This window comes from Oncorhynchus nerka, unplaced genomic scaffold, assembly GCF_034236695.1.
Source record: "Oncorhynchus nerka isolate Pitt River unplaced genomic scaffold, Oner_Uvic_2.0 unplaced_scaffold_1116, whole genome shotgun sequence".
In the NCBI taxonomy this organism is placed as follows: Eukaryota; Metazoa; Chordata; class Actinopteri; order Salmoniformes; family Salmonidae; genus Oncorhynchus; species Oncorhynchus nerka.
Window position 1 is genome coordinate 56,301 of NW_027040205.1, and position 17,387 is coordinate 73,687.

Here is a 17,387-nt window from a genome sequence, read left to right on the forward strand (position 1 = left end):
CTGTTACAGTCAGTCAGTCATTTTACTGTCAGTCAGTCCTGTTACAGTCAGTCCTGTTACAGTCAGTCAGTCCTGTTACTGTTCAGTCAGTCCTGTTACAGTCAGTCAGTCCTGTTACTGTCAGTCAGTCCTGTTACAGTCAGTCCTGTTACAGTCAGTCAGTCCTGTTACAGTCAGTCAGTCCTGTTACAGTCAGTCAGTCCTGTTACTGTCAGTCAGTCCTGTTACAGTCAGTCAGTCCTGTTACTCAGTCAGTCAGTCCTGTTACAGTCAGTCAGTCCTGTTACAGTCAGTCAGTCCTGTTACTGTCAGTCAGTCCTGTTACAGTCAGTCAGTCAGTCCTGTTACAGTCAGTCAGTCCTGTTACTGTCAGTCAGTCCTGTTACAGTCAGTCAGTCCTGTTACAGTCAGTCAGTCCTGTTACAGTCAGTCAGTCAGTCCTGTTACTACAGTCAGTCAGTCCTGTTACTGTCAGTCAGTCCTGTTACAGTCAGTCAGTCCTGTTACAGTCAGTCAGTCCTGTTACTGTCAGTCAGTCCAGTCAGTCCTGTTACAGTCAGTCAGTCCTGTTACAGTCAGTCAGTCCTGTTACAGTCAGTCAGTCCTGTTACTGTCAGTCAGTCCTGTTACAGTCAGTCAGTCCTGTTACAGTCAGTCAGTCCTGTTACTGTCAGTCAGTCCTGTTACAGTCAGTCAGTCAGTCCTGTTACAGTCAGTCAGTCCTGTTACTGTCAGTCAGTCCTGTTACTGTCAGTCAGTCCTGTTACAGTCAGTCCTGTTACTGTCAGTCAGTCCTGTTACAGTCAGTCAGTCCTGTTACAGTCAGTCAGTCAGTCCTGTTACAGTCAGTCAGTCCCTGTTAGTCCTGTTACAGTCAGTCAGTCCTGTTACTGTCAGTCAGTCCTGTTACAGTCAGTCAGTCAGTCCTGTTACTGTCAGTCAGTCCTGTTACTGTCAGTCAGTCCTGTTACAGTCAGTCAGTCCTGTTACAGTCAGTCAGTCCTGTTACAGTCAGTCAGTCCTTTTACAGTCAGTCAGTCCTGTTACAGTCAGTCAGTCAGTCCTGTTACTGTCAGTCCTGTTACTGTCAGTCAGTCCTGTTACTGTCAGTCAGTCCTGTTACAGTCAGTCAGTCCTGTTACAGTCAGTCAGTCCTGTTACTGTCAGTCAGTCCTGTTACAGTCAGTCAGTCCTGTTACAGTCAGTCAGTCCTGTTACAGTCAGTCAGTCCTGTTACAGTCAGTCAGTCCTGTTACAGTCAGTCAGTCCTGTTACAGTCAGTCAGTCAGTCCTGTTACAGTCAGTCAGTCAGTCCTGTTACTGTCAGTCAGTCCTGTTACAGTCAGTCAGTCAGTCCTGTTACTGTCAGTCAGTCCTGTTACAGTCAGTCCTGTTACTGTCAGTCAGTCCTGTTACAGTCAGTCAGTCCTGTTACTGTCAGTCAGTCCTGTTACAGTCAGTCAGTCCTTTTACAGTCAGTCAGTCCTGTTACAGTCAGTCAGTCCTGTTACTGTCAGTCAGTCCTGTTACAGTCAGTCCTGTTACAGTCAGTCAGTCCTGTTACTGTCAGTCAGTCCTGTTACAGTCAGTCAGTCCTGTTACAGTCAGTCAGTCCTGTTACTGTCAGTCAGTCCTGTTACTGTCAGTCCTGTTACAGTCAGTCAGTCCTGTTACTGTCAGTCAGTCCTGTTACAGTCAGTCAGTCCTGTTACAGTCAGTCAGTCCTGTTAGTCAGTCAGTCAGTCCTGTTACAGTCAGTCAGTCAGTCCTGTTCAGTCAGTCCTGTTCAGTCAGTCAGTCCTGTTACTGTCAGTCAGTCCTGTTACTGTCAGTCCTGTTACAGTCAGTCAGTCCTGTTACTGTCAGTCAGTCCTGTTACAGTCAGTCAGTCCTGTTACAGTCAGTCAGTCCTGTTACTGTCAGTCAGTCCTGTTACAGTCAGTCAGTCCTGTTACAGTCAGTCAGTCCTGTTACTGTCAGTCAGTCCTGTTACAGTCAGTCAGTCCTGTTACAGTCAGTCAGTCCTGTTACAGTCAGTCAGTCCTGTTACAGTCAGTCAGTCCTGTTACTGTCAGTCAGTCCTGTTAGTCAGTCAGTCAGTCCTGTTACAGTCAGTCAGTCCTGTTACTGTCAGTCAGTCCTGTTACTGTCAGTCAGTCCTGTTACAGTCAGTCCTGTTACTGTCAGTCAGTCCTGTTACAGTCAGTCAGTCCTGTTACAGTCAGTCAGTCCTGTTACAGTCAGTCAGTCCTGTTACTCAGTCAGTCAGTCCTGTTACAGTCAGTCAGTCCTGTTACAGTCAGTCAGTCCTGTTACAGTCAGTCAGTCAGTCCTGTTACAGTCAGTCAGTCCTGTTACTGTCAGTCAGTCCTGTTACAGTCAGTCAGTCCTGTTACTGTCAGTCAGTCCTGTTACAGTCAGTCAGTCCTGTTACAGTCAGTCAGTCCTGTTACAGTCAGTCAGTCCTGTTACAGTCAGTCAGTCAGTCAGTCCTGTTACAGTCAGTCAGTCCTGTTACTGTCAGTCAGTCCTGTTACAGTCAGTCAGTCAGTCCTGTTACTGTCAGTCAGTCAGTCAGTCCTGTTACAGTCAGTCAGTCCTGTTACTGTCAGTCAGTCAGTCCTGTTACAGTCAGTCAGTCCTGTTACAGTCAGTCAGTCCTGTTACAGTCAGTCAGTCCTGTTACAGTCAGTCAGTCCTGTTACAGTCAGTCAGTCCTGTTACAGTCAGTCAGTCCTGTTCAGTCAGTCAGTCCTTTACACAGTCAGTCAGTCCTGTTACAGTCAGTCAGTCCTGTTACTGTCAGTCAGTCCTGTTACAGTCAGTCCTGTTACAGTCAGTCAGTCCTGTTACAGTCAGTCAGTCCTGTTACAGTCAGTCAGTCCTGTTACAGTCAGTCAGTCCTGTTACTGTCAGTCAGTCCTGTTACAGTCAGTCAGTCCTGTTACAGTCAGTCAGTCCTGTTACAGTCAGTCAGTCCTGTCAGTCAGTCAGTCCTGTTACAGTCAGTCAGTCCTGTTACAGTCAGTCAGTCCTGTTACAGTCAGTCAGTCCTGTTACAGTCAGTCAGTCCTGTTACTGTCAGTCAGTCCTGTTACAGTCAGTCAGTCCTTTTACTGTCAGTCAGTCAGTCCCGGTCCTGTCAGTCAGTCCTGTTGTTCAGTCAGTCCTGTTACTGTCAGTCAGTCCTGTTACAGTCAGTCCTGTTAGTCAGTCAGTCAGTCCTGTTACAGTCAGTCAGTCCTGTTACAGTCAGTCAGTCCTGTTACAGTCAGTCAGTCCTGTTTACAGTCAGTCAGTCCTGTTACTGTCAGTCAGTCCTGTTACAGTCAGTCAGTCCTGTTACAGTCAGTCAGTCCTGTTACAGTCAGTCAGTCCTGTTACTGTCAGACAGTCCTGTTACAGTCAGTCAGTCCTGTTACTGTCAGTCAGTCCTGTTACAGTCAGTCAGTCCTTTTACAGTCAGTCAGTCCTGTTACAGTCAGTCAGTCCTGTTACTGTCAGTCAGTCCTGTTACAGTCAGTCCTGTTACAGTCAGTCAGTCCTGTTACAGTCAGTCAGTCCTGTTACAGTCAGTCAGTCCTGTTACAGTCAGTCAGTCAGTCCTGTTACAGTCAGTCAGTCCTGTTACAGTCAGTCAGTCAGTCCTGTTACTGTCAGTCCTGTTACAGTCAGTCCTGTTACTGTCAGTCAGTCCTGTTACAGTCAGTCAGTCCTGTTACTGTCAGTCAGTCCTGTTACAGTCAGTCAGTCCTGTTACAGTCAGTCAGTCCTGTTACAGTCAGTCAGTCCTGTTACTGTCAGTCAGTCCTGTTACAGTCAGTCCTGTTACAGTCAGTCAGTCCTGTTACTGTCAGTCAGTCCTGTTACAGTCAGTCAGTCCTGTTACAGTCAGTCAGTCCTGTTACTGTCAGTCAGTCCTGTTACAGTCAGTCAGTCCTGTTACAGTCAGTCAGTCCTGTTACAGTCAGTCCTGTTACAGTCAGTCAGTCCTGTTACAGTCAGTCAGTCCTGTTACAGTCAGTCAGTCCTGTTACAGTCAGTCAGTCCTGTTACAGTCAGTCCTGTTACTGTCAGTCAGTCCTGTTACAGTCAGTCAGTCCTGTTACAGTCAGTCAGTCCTGTTACAGTCAGTCAGTCAGTCCTGTTACTGTCAGTCAGTCCTGTTACAGTCAGTCCTGTTAGTCCTGTTACAGTCAGTCAGTCCTGTTACAGTCAGTCAGTCCTGTTACAGTGTCAGTCAGTCCTGTTCAGTCAGTCAGTCCTGTTACAGTCAGTCAGTCCTGTTACAGTCAGTCAGTCAGTCCTGTTACAGTCAGTCAGTCCTGTTACAGTCAGTCAGTCCTGTTACAGTCAGTCAGTCCTGTTACAGTCCTGTCAGTCAGTCCTGTTACAGTCAGTCAGTCCTGTTACAGTCAGTCAGTCCTGTTACTGTCAGTCAGTCCTGTTACAGTCAGTCCAGTTACAGTCCTTCCTACAGTCAGTCAGTCCTGTTACTGTCAGTCAGTCCTGTTACTGTCAGTCAGTTCAGTCAGTCCTGTTACAGTCAGTCAGTCCTGTTACAGTCAGTCAGTCCTGTTACAGTCAGTCAGTGAGTCCTGTTACAGTCAGTCAGTCAGTCCTGTTACTGTCAGTCAGTCCTGTTACAGTCAGTCAGTCAGTCCTGTTACTGTCAGTCAGTCCTGTTACAGTCAGTCCTGTTACTGTCAGTCAGTCCTGTTACAGTCAGTCAGTCCTGTTACTGTCAGTCAGTCCTATTACAGTCAGTCAGTCCTTTTACAGTCAGTCAGTCCTGTTACAGTCAGTCAGTCCTGTTACTGTCAGTCAGTCCTGTTACAGTCAGTCCTGTTACTGTCAGTCAGTCAGTCCTGTTACAGTCAGTCAGTCCTGTTACAGTCAGTCAGTGAGTCCTGTTACAGTCAGTCAGTCCTGTTACTGTCAGTCAGTCCTGTTACAGTCAGTCAGTCCTGTTACAGTCAGTCCTGTTACTGTCAGTCAGTCCTGTTACAGTCAGTCAGTCCTGTTACAGTCAGTCAGTCCTGTTACAGTCAGTCAGTCCTGTTACAGTCAGTCAGTCCTGTTACAGTCAGTCCTGTTACTGTCAGTACTGTTCAGTCAGTCCTGTTACAGTCAGTCAGTCCTGTTACTGTCAGTCAGTCCTGTTACAGTCAGTCAGTCCTGTTACTGTCAGTCAGTCCTGTTACAGTCAGTCCTGTTACTGTCAGTCCTGTTACAGTCAGTCCAGTCCTGTTACTGTCAGTCAGTCCTGTTAGTCAGTCAGTCCTGTTACAGTCAGTCAGTCCTGTTACAGTCAGTCCTGTTACAGTCAGTCAGTCCTGTTACAGTCAGTCAGTCCTGTTACAGTCAGTCAGTCAGTCCTGTTACTGTCAGTCAGTCCTGTTACAGTCAGTCAGTCCTGTTACTGTCAGTCAGTCCTGTTACAGTCAGTCCTGTTACAGTCAGTCAGTCCTGTTACTGTCAGTCAGTCCTGTTACAGTCAGTCAGTCCTTTTACAGTCAGTCAGTCCTGTTACAGTCAGTCAGTCCTGTTACTGTCAGTCAGTCCTGTTACTGTCAGTCAGTCCTGTTACAGTCAGTCCTGTTACTGTCAGTCAGTCCTGTTACAGTCAGTCAGTCCTGTTACAGTCAGTCAGTCCTGTTACTGTCAGTCAGTCCTGTTACTGTCAGTCAGTCCTGTTACAGTCAGTCAGTCCTGTTACAGTCAGTCAGTACAGTCCTGTTACAGTCAGTCAGTCCTGTTACAGTCAGTCAGTCCTGTTACTGTCAGTCAGTCCTGTTACAGTCAGTCAGTCCTGTTACAGTCAGTCAGTCCTGTTACAGTCAGTCAGTCCTGTTACAGTCAGTCAGTCCTGTTACTGTCAGTCAGTCCTGTTACAGTCAGTCCTGTTACAGTCAGTCAGTCCTGTTACAGTCAGTCAGTCAGTCCTGTTACTGTCAGTCAGTCCTGTTACAGTCAGTCAGTCCTGTTACAGTCAGTCAGTCCTGTTACAGTCAGTCAGTCCTGTTACAGTCAGTCAGTCCTGTTACTGTCAGTCAGTCCTGTTACAGTCAGTCAGTCCTGTTACAGTCAGTCAGTCCTGTTACAGTCAGTCAGTCCTGTTACTGTCAGTCAGTCCTGTTACAGTCAGTCAGTCCTGTTACAGTCAGTCAGTCCTGTTACTGTCAGTCAGTCCTGTTACAGTCAGTCAGTCCTGTTACAGTCAGTCAGTCCTGTTACAGTCAGTCAGTCCTGTTACAGTCAGTCAGTCAGTCCTGTTAGTCAGTCAGTCAGTCCTGTTACTGTCAGTCCTGTTACAGTCAGTCAGTCCTGTTACTGTCAGTCAGTCCTGTTACAGTCAGTCCTGTTACTGTCAGTCAGTCCTGTTACAGTCAGTCAGTCCTGTTACAGTCAGTCAGTCCTGTTACAGTCAGTCAGTCCTGTTACTGTCAGTCAGTCCTGTTACAGTCAGTCCTGTTACAGTCAGTCCTGTTACTGTCAGTCAGTCCTGTTACTGTCAGTCAGTCCTGTTACAGTCAGTCCTGTTACTGTCAGTCAGTCCTGTTACTGTCAGTCAGTCCTGTTACAGTCAGTCAGTCCTGTTACTGTCAGTCAGTCCTGTTACAGTCAGTCAGTCAGTCCTGTTACAGTCAGTCAGTCCTGTTACAGTCAGTCCTGTTACTGTCAGTCAGTCCTGTTACTGTCAGTCAGTCCTGTTACAGTCAGTCAGTCCTGTTACTGTCAGTCAGTCCTGTTACAGTCAGTCAGTCCTTTTACAGTCAGTCAGTCCTGTTACAGTCAGTCAGTCCTGTTACTGTCAGTCAGTCCTGTTACAGTCAGTCCTGTTACAGTCAGTCAGTCCTGTTACAGTCAGTCAGTCCTGTTACAGTCAGTCCTGTTACAGTCAGTCAGTCCTGTTACTGTCAGTCAGTCCTGTTACTGTCAGTCCTGTTACAGTCAGTCAGTCCTGTTACTGTCAGTCAGTCCTGTTACAGTCAGTCAGTCCTGTTACAGTCAGTCAGTCCTGTTACTGTCAGTCAGTCCTGTTACAGTCAGTCAGTCCTGTTACAGTCAGTCAGTCCTGTTACAGTCAGTCAGTCCTGTTACTGTCAGTCAGTCCTGTTACAGTCAGTCCTGTTACAGTCAGTCAGTCCTTTTACTGTCAGTCAGTCCTGTTACTGTCAGTCAGTCCTGTTACTGTCAGTCAGTCCTGTTACAGTCAGTCAGTCAGTCCTGTTACAGTCAGTCAGTCCTGTTACAGTCAGTCAGTCCTGTTACAGTCAGTCAGTCAGTCCTGTTACAGTCAGTCAGTCAGTCCTGTTACTGTCAGTTAGTCCTGTTACAGTCAGTCAGTCAGTCCTGTTACTGTCAGTCAGTCCTGTTACAGTCAGTCCTGTTACTGTCAGTCAGTCCTGTTACTGTCAGTCAGTCCTGTTACAGTCAGTCAGTCCTGTTACAGTCAGTCAGTCCTGTTACAGTCAGTCAGTCATTTTACTGTCAGTCAGTCCTGTTACAGTCAGTCCTGTTACAGTCAGTCCTGTTACTGTCAGTCAGTCCTGTTACAGTCAGTCAGTCCTGTTACAGTCAGTCAGTCAGTCCTGTTACAGTCAGTCAGTCAGTCCTGTTACTGTCAGTCAGTCCTGTTACAGTCAGTCAGTCAGTCCTGTTACTGTCAGTCAGTCCTGTTACAGTCAGTCCTGTTACTGTCAGTCAGTCCTGTTACTGTCAGTCAGTCCTGTTACAGTCAGTCAGTCCTGTTACTGTCAGTCAGTCCTGTTACAGTCAGTCAGTCCTTTTACAGTCAGTCAGTCCTGTTACAGTCAGTCAGTCCTGTTACTGTCAGTCAGTCCTGTTACAGTCAGTCCTGTTACAGTCAGTCAGTCCTGTTACTGTCAGTCAGTCCTGTTACTGTCAGTCCTGTTACAGTCAGTCAGTCCTGTTACAGTCAGTCAGTCCTGTTACAGTCAGTCCGTCCTGTTACAGTCAGTCAGTCCTGTTACAGTCAGTCAGTCCTGTTACTGTCAGTCAGTCCTGTTACACTGCATGACAAACACACGCATCAGTCAGCCAGCTGCATGGTGACTCACCAACAGGGAGACCACTGCACAGAGACTAACTCACCAACAGAAGTAGTGTCCTATGTTTGACCTAAAGTAGTGTCCTATGTTTGACCTAAAGTAGTGCCCTGTTTGACCTAAAGTAGTGCCCTGTTTGACCTAATGTAGTGCCCTGTTTGACCTAAAGTAGTGCCCCGTTTGACCTAAAGTAGTGCCCTGTTTGACCTAAAGTAGTGCCCCGTTTGACCTAATGTAGTGCCCTGTTTGACCTAAAGTAGTGCCCTGTTTGACCTAATGTAGTGTCCTGTTTGACCTAAAGTAGTGCCCTGTTTGACCTAATGTAGTGCCCTGTTTGACCTAATGTAGTGCCCTGTTTGACCTAATGTAGTGCCCTGTTTGACCTAATATAGTGCCCTGTTTGACCTAAAGTAGTGCCCTGTTTGACCTAAAGTAGTGCCCTGTTTGACCTAAAGTAGTGCCCTGTTTGACCTAATGTAGTGCCCTGTTTGACCTAATGTAGTGTCATTTAGGAGACTCTAACTCTCACTTTTACACCTGCATTGTTTGCTGTTTGGGGTTTTAGGCTGGGTTTCTGTACAGCACTTTGAGATATCAGCTGATGTACGAAGGGCTATATAAATAAATTTGATTTGATTTGATTTGACTTTGTAGTCAACAGAAAGAGGGTGCTGACTGTTCCCATTGCAATCTGACCGGTATGAACATATTTGACTGTATTGCTATAGAAGGATTGTGTTCCTTGTTATTTTTGGTTGAGATACATTGAGCTTTGACTTCATGGGATTAACCCTGTTCATCTTTCTGTGATCCTGTTATAGTCTTGCTCACAAGCACTGGTGGAAAAGTACCCAACTGTTCAACTTGAATAAAGATAAAACTTGAGTCATTTTCTTCAAAGAAAATGACTCAAGTTTTAAAGTAAAAGTCACCCAGTAAAATTCTACTTTAGTAAAAGTTGAAAAGAATTTGGTTTTAAATATACTTAATGAGTCCTCCAGCCAGGGGCTCACTACAGCATTCAGGGGCTCACTACAGCATTCAGGGGCTCACTACAGCATTCAGGGGCTCACTACAGCATTCAGGGGCTCACTACAGCATTCAGGGGCTCACTACAGCATTCAGGGGCTCACTACAGCATTCAGGGGCTCACTACAGCATTCAGACGTTATTTACAGATGAATAATGTGAGTTTAATGAGTCCTCCAGCCAGGGGCTCACTACAGCATTCAGACGTTATTATAATGTGAGTTTAATGAGTCCTCCAGCTCAGAGGCAGTAGAGATGACCAGGGATGTTCTCTGTTTAATGAGTCCGCCAGCCAGGGGCGGTAGAGATGACCAGGGATGTTCTCTGTTTAATGAGTCCGCCAGCCAGGGGCGGTAGAGATGACCAGGGATGTTCTCTGTTTAATGAGTCCTCCAGATCAGAGGCAGTAGGGATGACCAGGGATGTTTTCTGTTTAGTGAGTCCTCCAGATTAGGGATGACCAGGGATGTTCTCTGTTTAATGAGTCCTCCAGCCAGAGGCAGTAGAGATGACCAGGGATGTTCTCTGTTTAATGAGTCCTCCAGCCAGGGGCGGTAGAGATGACCAGGGATGTTCTCTGTTTAATGAGTCCGCCAGCCAGGGGCGGTAGAGATGACCAGGGATGTTCTCTGTTTAATGAGTCCTCCAGCTCAGAGGCGGTAGAGATGACCAGGGATGTTCTCTGTTTAATGAGTCCTCCAGCCAGGGGCAGTAGGGATGACCAGGGATGTTCTCTGTTTAATGAGTCCTCCAGCCAGAGGCAGTAGGGATGACCAGGGATGTTCTCTGTTTAATGAGTCCTCCAGCCAGGGGCAGTAGGGATGACCAGGGATGTTCTCTGTTTAATGAGTCCTCCAGCCAGAGGCAGTAGGGATGACCAGGGATGTTCTCTGTTTAATGAGTCCTCCAGCCAGGGGCGGTAGAGATGACCAGGGATGTTCTCTGTTTAATGAGTCCGCCAGCCAGGGGCGGTAGAGATGACCAGGGATGTTCTCTGTTTAATGAGTCCGCCAGCCAGGGGCAGTAGGGATGACCAGGGATGTTCTCTGTTTAGTGAGTCCTCCAGATTAGAGGCAGTAGGGATGTTCTCTGTTTAGTGAGTCCGCCCAGACCCATGAGGGCAGGGGCAGTAGGGATGACCAGGGATGTTCTCTGTTTAGTGAGTCCCCAGCCAGGGGCGGTAGAGATGACCAGGGATGTTCTCTGTTTAGTGAGTCCTCCAGCCAGGGGCGGTAGAGATGACCAGGATGTTCTCTGTTTAGTGAGTCCTCAGCCAGGGGCAGTAGGGATGACCAGGGATGTTCTCTGTTTAGTGAGTCCTCCAGCCAGGGGCAGTAGAGATGACCAGGGATGTTCTCTGTTTAGTGAGTCCTCCAGATCAGGGCAGTAGGGATGACCAGGGATGTTCTCTGTTTAGTGAGTCCTCCAGATTAGGGATGACCAGGATGTTCTCTGTTTAGTGAGTAGGGATGTTCTCTGTTTAGTGAATCCGCCAGCCAGGGGCGGTAGAGATGACCAGGGATGTTCTCTGTTTAATGAGTCCGCCAGCCAGGGGCAGTAGGGATGACCAGGGATGTTCTCTGTTTAGTGAGTCCTCCAGCCAGGGGCGGTAGAGATGACCAGGGATGTTCTCTGTTTAATGAGTCCTCCAGCCAGGGGCGGTAGAGATGACCAGGGATGTTCTCTGTTTAATGAGTTCCAGCCAGGGGCAGTAGAGATGACCAGGATGTTCTCTGTTTAGTGAGTCCTCCAGCCAGGGCGGTAGAGATGACCAGGGATGTTCTCTCTGTTTAATGAGTCCTCCAGCCAGGGGCGGTAGAGATGACCAGGGATGTTCTCTGTTTAGTGAGTCCACCAGATCAGAGGCAGTAGGGATGACCAGGGATGTTCTCTGTTTAATGAGTCCTCCAGCCAGGGGCGGTAGAGATGACCAGGGATGTTCTCTGTTTAGTGAGTCCACCAGATCAGAGGCAGTAGGGATGTTCTCTGTTTAGTGAGTCCTCCAGATCAGAGGCAGTGGGGATGACCAGGGATGTTCTCTGTTTAGTGAGTCCACCTGATCAGAGACAGTAGGGATGACCAGGGATGTTCTCTGTTTAGTGAGTCCTCCAGATCAGAGGCAGTAGGGATGACCAGGGATGTTCTCTGTTTAGTGAGTCCTCCAGATCAGAGGCAGTAGGGATGACCAGGGATGTTCTCTGTTTAATGAGTCCTCCAGCCAGGGGCGGTAGAGATGACCAGGGATGTTCTCTGTTTAGTGAGTCCTCCAGATCAGAGGCAGTAGGGATGACCAGGGATGTTCTCTGTTTAGTGAGTCCTCCAGATTAGAGGCAGTAGGGATGTTCTCTGTTTAGTGAGTCCGCCAGCCAGGGGCGGTAGAGATGACCAGGGATGTTCTCTGTTTAATGAGTCCGCCAGCCAGGGGCGGTAGAGATGACCAGGGATGTTCTCTGTTTAATGAGTCCTCCAGCTCAGAGGCGGTAGAGATGACCAGGGATGTTCTCTGTTTAGTGAGTCCTCCAGATCAGAGGCAGTAGGGATGACCAGGGATGTTCTCTGTTTAATGAGTCCTCCAGCCAGGGGCGGTAGAGATGACCAGGGATGTTCTCTGTTTAATGAGTCCGCCAGCCAGGGGCGGTAGGGATGACCAGGGATGTTCTCTGTTTAATGAGTCCTCCAGCTCAGAGGCGGTAGAGATGACCAGGGATGTTCTCTGTTTAGTGAGTCCGCCAGCCAGGGGCGGTAGAGATGACCAGGGATGTTCTATGTTTAGTGAGTCCTCCAGCTCAGAGGCGGTAGAGATGACCAGGGATGTTCTCTGTTTAATGAGTCCTCCAGCTCAGAGGCAGTAGGGATGACCAGGGATGTTCTCTGTTTAATGAGTCCTCCAGCCAGGGGCGGTAGAGATGACCAGGGATGTTCTCTGTTTAATGAGTCCGCCAGCCAGGGGCGGTAGAGATGACCAGGGATGTTCTCTGTTTAATGAGTCCTCCAGATCAGAGGCAGTAGGGATGACCAGGGATGTTTTCTGTTTAGTGAGTCCTCCAGATCAGAGGCAGTAGGGATGACCAGGGATGTTCTCTGTTTAATGAGTCCTCCAGCCAGAGGCAGTAGAGATGACCAGGGATGTTCTCTGTTTAATGAGTCCTCCAGCCAGGGGCGGTAGAGATGACCAGGGATGTTCTCTGTTTAATGAGTCCGCCAGCCAGGGGCGGTAGAGATGACCAGGGATGTTCTCTGTTTAATGAGTCCTCCAGCTCAGAGGCGGTAGAGATGACCAGGGATGTTCTCTGTTTAATGAGTCCTCCAGCCAGGGGCAGTAGGGATGACCAGGGATGTTCTCTGTTTAATGAGTCCTCCAGCCAGAGGCAGTAGGGATGACCAGGGATGTTCTCTGTTTAATGAGTCCTCCAGCCAGGGGCGGTAGAGATGACCAGGGATGTTCTCTGTTTAGTGAGTCCTCCAGATCAGAGGCAGTAGGGATGACCAGGGATGTTCTCTGTTTAGTGAGTCCTCCAGATTAGAGGCAGTAGGGATGTTCTCTGTTTAGTGAGTCCGCCAGCCAGGGGCGGTAGAGATGACCAGGGATGTTCTCTGTTTAATGAGTCCTCAGGGGCAGATGACCAGGGATGTTCTCTGTTTAATGAGTCCTCCAGATCAGAGGCGGTAGAGATGACCAGGGATGTTCTCTGTTTAGTGAGTCCTCCAGATCAGAGGCAGTAGGGATGACCAGGGATGTTCTCTGTTTAATGAGTCCTCCAGCCAGGGGCGGTAGGATGACCAGGGATGTTCTCTGTTTAGTGAGTCCCCAGAGCCAGGGGCGGTAGGGATGACCAGGGATGTTCTCTGTTTAGTGAGTCCTCCAGCTCAGAGGCGGTAGAGATGACCAGGGATGTTCTCTGTTTAGTGAGTCCCAGATCAGGGGCGGTAGAGATGACCAGGGATGTTCTCTGTTTAGTGAGTCCTCCAGCTCAGAGGCGGTAGAGATGACCAGGGATGTTCTCTGTTTAATGAGTCCTCCAGCTCAGAGGCAGTAGGGATGACCAGGGATGTTCTCTGTTTAGTGAGTCCTCCAGCCAGAGGCAGTAGGAGATGACCAGGGATGTTCTCTGTTTAATGAGTCCTCCAGCCAGGGGCGGTAGAGATGACCAGGGATGTTCTCTGTTTAATGAGTCCTCCAGATCAGAGGCAGTAGGGATGACCAGGGATGTTTTCTGTTTAGTGAGTCCTCCAGATCAGAGGCAGTAGGGATGACCAGGGATGTTCTCTGTTTAGTGAGTCCTCCAGATCAGAGGCAGTAGAGATGACCAGGGATGTTCTCTGTTTAGTGAGTCCTCCAGCCAGGGCAGTAGAGATGACCAGGGATGTTCTCTGTTTAATGAGTCCTCCAGCCAGGGGCAGTAGAGATGACCAGGGATGTTCTCTGTTTAATGAGTCCTCCAGCTCAGAGGCGGTAGAGATGACCAGGGATGTTCTCTGTTTAATGAGTCCTCCAGCCAGGGGCAGTAGGGATGACCAGGGATGTTCTCTGTTTAATGAGTCCTCCAGCCAGAGGCAGTAGGGATGACCAGGGATGTTCTCTGTTTAATGAGTCCTCCAGCCAGGGGCGGTAGAGATGACCAGGGATGTTCTCTGTTTAATGAGTCCTCCAGCCAGGGGCGGTAGAGATGACCAGGGATGTTCTCTGTTTAATGAGTCCGCCAGCCAGGGGCAGTAGGGATGACCAGGGATGTTCTCTGTTTAGTGAGTCCTCCAGATCAGGGGCAGTAGGATGACCAGGGATGTTCTCTGTTTAATGAGTCCTCCAGCCAGGGGCGGTAGAGATGACCAGGGATGTTCTCTGTTTAATGAGTCCTCCAGCCAGGGGCGGTAGAGATGACCAGGGATGTTCTCTGTTTAATGAGTCCGCCAGCCAGGGGCGGTAGAGATGACCAGGGATGTTCTCTGTTTAGTGAGTCCTCCAGCCAGGGGCGGTAGAGATGACCAGGGATGTTCTCTGTTTAATGAGTCCTCCAGCCAGGGGCGGTAGAGATGACCAGGGATGTTCTCTGTTTAGTGAGTCCACCAGATCAGAGGCAGTAGGGATGACCAGGGATGTTCTCTGTTTAATGAGTCCTCCAGCCAGGGGCGGTAGAGATGACCAGGGATGTTCTCTGTTTAGTGAGTCCACCAGATCAGAGGCAGTAGGGATGTTCTCTGTTTAGTGAGTCCTCCAGATCAGAGGCAGTGGGGATGACCAGGGATGTTCTCTGTTTAGTGAGTCCACCTGATCAGAGACAGTAGGGATGACCAGGGATGTTCTCTGTTTAGTGAGTCCTCCAGATCAGAGGCAGTAGGGATGACCAGGGATGTTCTCTGTTTAGTGAGTCCTCCAGATCAGAGGCAGTAGGGATGACCAGGGATGTTCTCTGTTTAGTGAGTCCTCCAGATTAGAGGCAGTAGGGATGTTCTCTGTTTAGTGAGTGCCAGCCAGGGCGGTAGAGATGACCAGGGATGTTCTCTGTTTAATGAGTCCGCCAGCCAGGGCGGTAGAGATGACCAGGGATGTTCTCTGTTTAATGAGTCCTCCAGCCAGGGGCGGTAGAGATGACCAGGGATGTTCTCTGTTTAGTGAGTCCTCCAGATCAGAGGCAGTAGGGATGACCAGGGATGTTCTCTGTTTAGTGAGTCCTCCAGATCAGAGGCAGTAGGGATGTTCTCTGTTTAGTGAGTCCCCAGCCAGGTAGAGATGACCAGGGATGTTCTCTGTTTAATGAGTCCTCCAGCCAGGGGCGGTAGAGATGACCAGGGATGTTCTCTGTTTAATGAGTCCTCCAGCCAGGGGCGGTAGAGATGACCAGGGATGTTCTCTGTTTAGTGAGTCCTCCAGATCAGAGGCAGTAGGGATGACCAGGGATGTTCTCTGTTTAGTGAGTCCTCCAGATTAGAGGCAGTAGGGATGTTCTCTGTTTAGTGAGTCCGCCAGCCAGGGGCGGTAGAGATGACCAGGGATGTTCTCTGTTTAATGAGTCCGCCAGCCAGGGGCGGTAGAGATGACCAGGGATGTTCTCTGTTTAATGAGTCCTCCAGCTCAGAGGCGGTAGAGATGACCAGGGATGTTCTCTGTTTAGTGAGTCCTCCAGATCAGAGGCAGTAGGGATGACCAGGGATGTTCTCTGTTTAATGAGTCCTCCAGCCAGGGGCGGTAGAGATGACCAGGGATGTTCTCTGTTTAATGAGTCCGCCAGCCAGGGGCGGTAGGGATGACCAGGGATGTTCTCTGTTTAATGAGTCCTCCAGCTCAGAGGCGGTAGAGATGACCAGGGATGTTCTCTGTTTAGTGAGTCCGCCAGCCAGGGGCGGTAGAGATGACCAGGGATGTTCTATGTTTAGTGAGTCCTCCAGCTCAGAGGCGGTAGAGATGACCAGGGATGTTCTCTGTTTAATGAGTCCGCCAGCCAGGGGCGGTAGAGATGACCAGGGATGTTCTCTGTTTAGTGAGTCCTCCTGCCAGGGGCGGTAGAGATGACCAGGGATGTTCTCTGTTTAATGAGTCCTCCAGCCAGGGGCGGTAGAGATGACCAGGGATGTTCTCTGTTTAGTGAGTCCACCAGATCAGAGGCAGTAGGGATGACCAGGGATGTTCTCTGTTTAATGAGTCCTCCAGCCAGGGGAGGTAGAGATGACCAGGGATGTTCTCTGTTTAGTGAGTCCACCAGATCAGAGGCAGTAGGGATGTTCTCTGTTTAGTGAGTCCTCCAGATCAGAGGCAGTGGGGATGACCAGGGATGTTCTCTGTTTAGTGAGTCCACCTGATCAGAGACAGTAGGGATGACCAGGGATGTTCTCTGTTTAGTGAGTCCTCCAGATCAGAGGCAGTAGGGATGACCAGGGATGTTCTCTGTTTAGTGAGTCCTCCAGATCAGAGGCAGTAGGGATGACCAGGGATGTTCTCTGTTTAATGAGTCCTCCAGCCAGTAGAGATGACCAGGGATGTTCTCTGTTTAGTGAGTCCTCCAGATCAGAGGCAGTAGGGATGACCAGGGATGTTCTCTGTTTAGTGAGTCCTCCAGATTAGAGGCAGTAGGGATGTTCTCTGTTTAGTGAGTCCGCCAGCCAGGGGCGGTAGAGATGACCAGGGATGTTCTCTGTTTAATGAGTCCGCCAGCCAGGGGCGGTAGAGATGACCAGGGATGTTCTCTGTTTAATGAGTCCTCCAGCTCAGAGGCGGTAGAGATGACCAGGGATGTTCTCTGTTTAGTGAGTCCTCCAGATCAGAGGCAGTAGGGATGACCAGGGATGTTCTCTGTTTAATGAGTCCTCCAGCCAGGGGCGGTAGAGATGACCAGGGATGTTCTCTGTTTAATGAGTCCGCCAGCCAGGGGCGGTAGGGATGACCAGGGATGTTCTCTGTTTAATGAGTCCTCCAGCTCAGAGGCGGTAGAGATGACCAGGGATGTTCTCTGTTTAGTGAGTCCGCCAGCCAGGGGCGGTAGAGATGACCAGGGATGTTCTATGTTTAGTGAGTCCTCCAGCTCAGAGGCGGTAGAGATGACCAGGGATGTTCTCTGTTTAATGAGTCCTCCAGCTCAGAGTCAGTAGGGATGACCAGGGATGTTCTCTGTTTAATGAGTCCTCCAGCCAGGGGCGGTAGAGATGACCAGGGATGTTCTCTGTTTAATGAGTCCGCCAGCCAGGGGCGGTAGAGATGACCAGGGATGTTCTCTGTTTAATGAGTCCGCCAGCCAGGGGCGGTAGAGATGACCAGGGATGTTCTCTGTTTAATGAGTCCTCCAGCCAGGGGCGGTAGAGATGACCAGGGATGTTCTCTGTTTAATGAGTCCGCCAGCCAGGGGCGGTAGAGATGACCAGGGATGTTCTCTGTTTAATGAGTCCTCCAGCCAGGGGCGGTAGAGATGACCAGGGATGTTCTCTGTTTAGTGAGTCCTCCAGATCAGAGGCAGTAGGGATGACCAGGGATGTTCTCTGTTTAATGAGTCCTCCAGCCAGGGGCGGTAGAGATGACCAGGGATGTTCTCTGTTTAGTGAGTCCTCCAGATCAGAGGCAGTAGGGATGACCAGGGATGTTCTCTGTTTAGTGAGTCCTCCAGATTAGAGGCAGTAGGGATGTTCTCTGTTTAGTGAGTCCGCCAGCCAGGGGCGGTAGAGATGACCAGGGATGTTCTCTGTTTAATGAGTCCGCCAGCCAGGGGCGGTAGAGATGACCAGGGATGTTCTCTGTTTAATGAGTCCTCCAGCTCAGAGGCGGTAGAGATGACCAGGGATGTTCTCTGTTTAGTGAGTCCT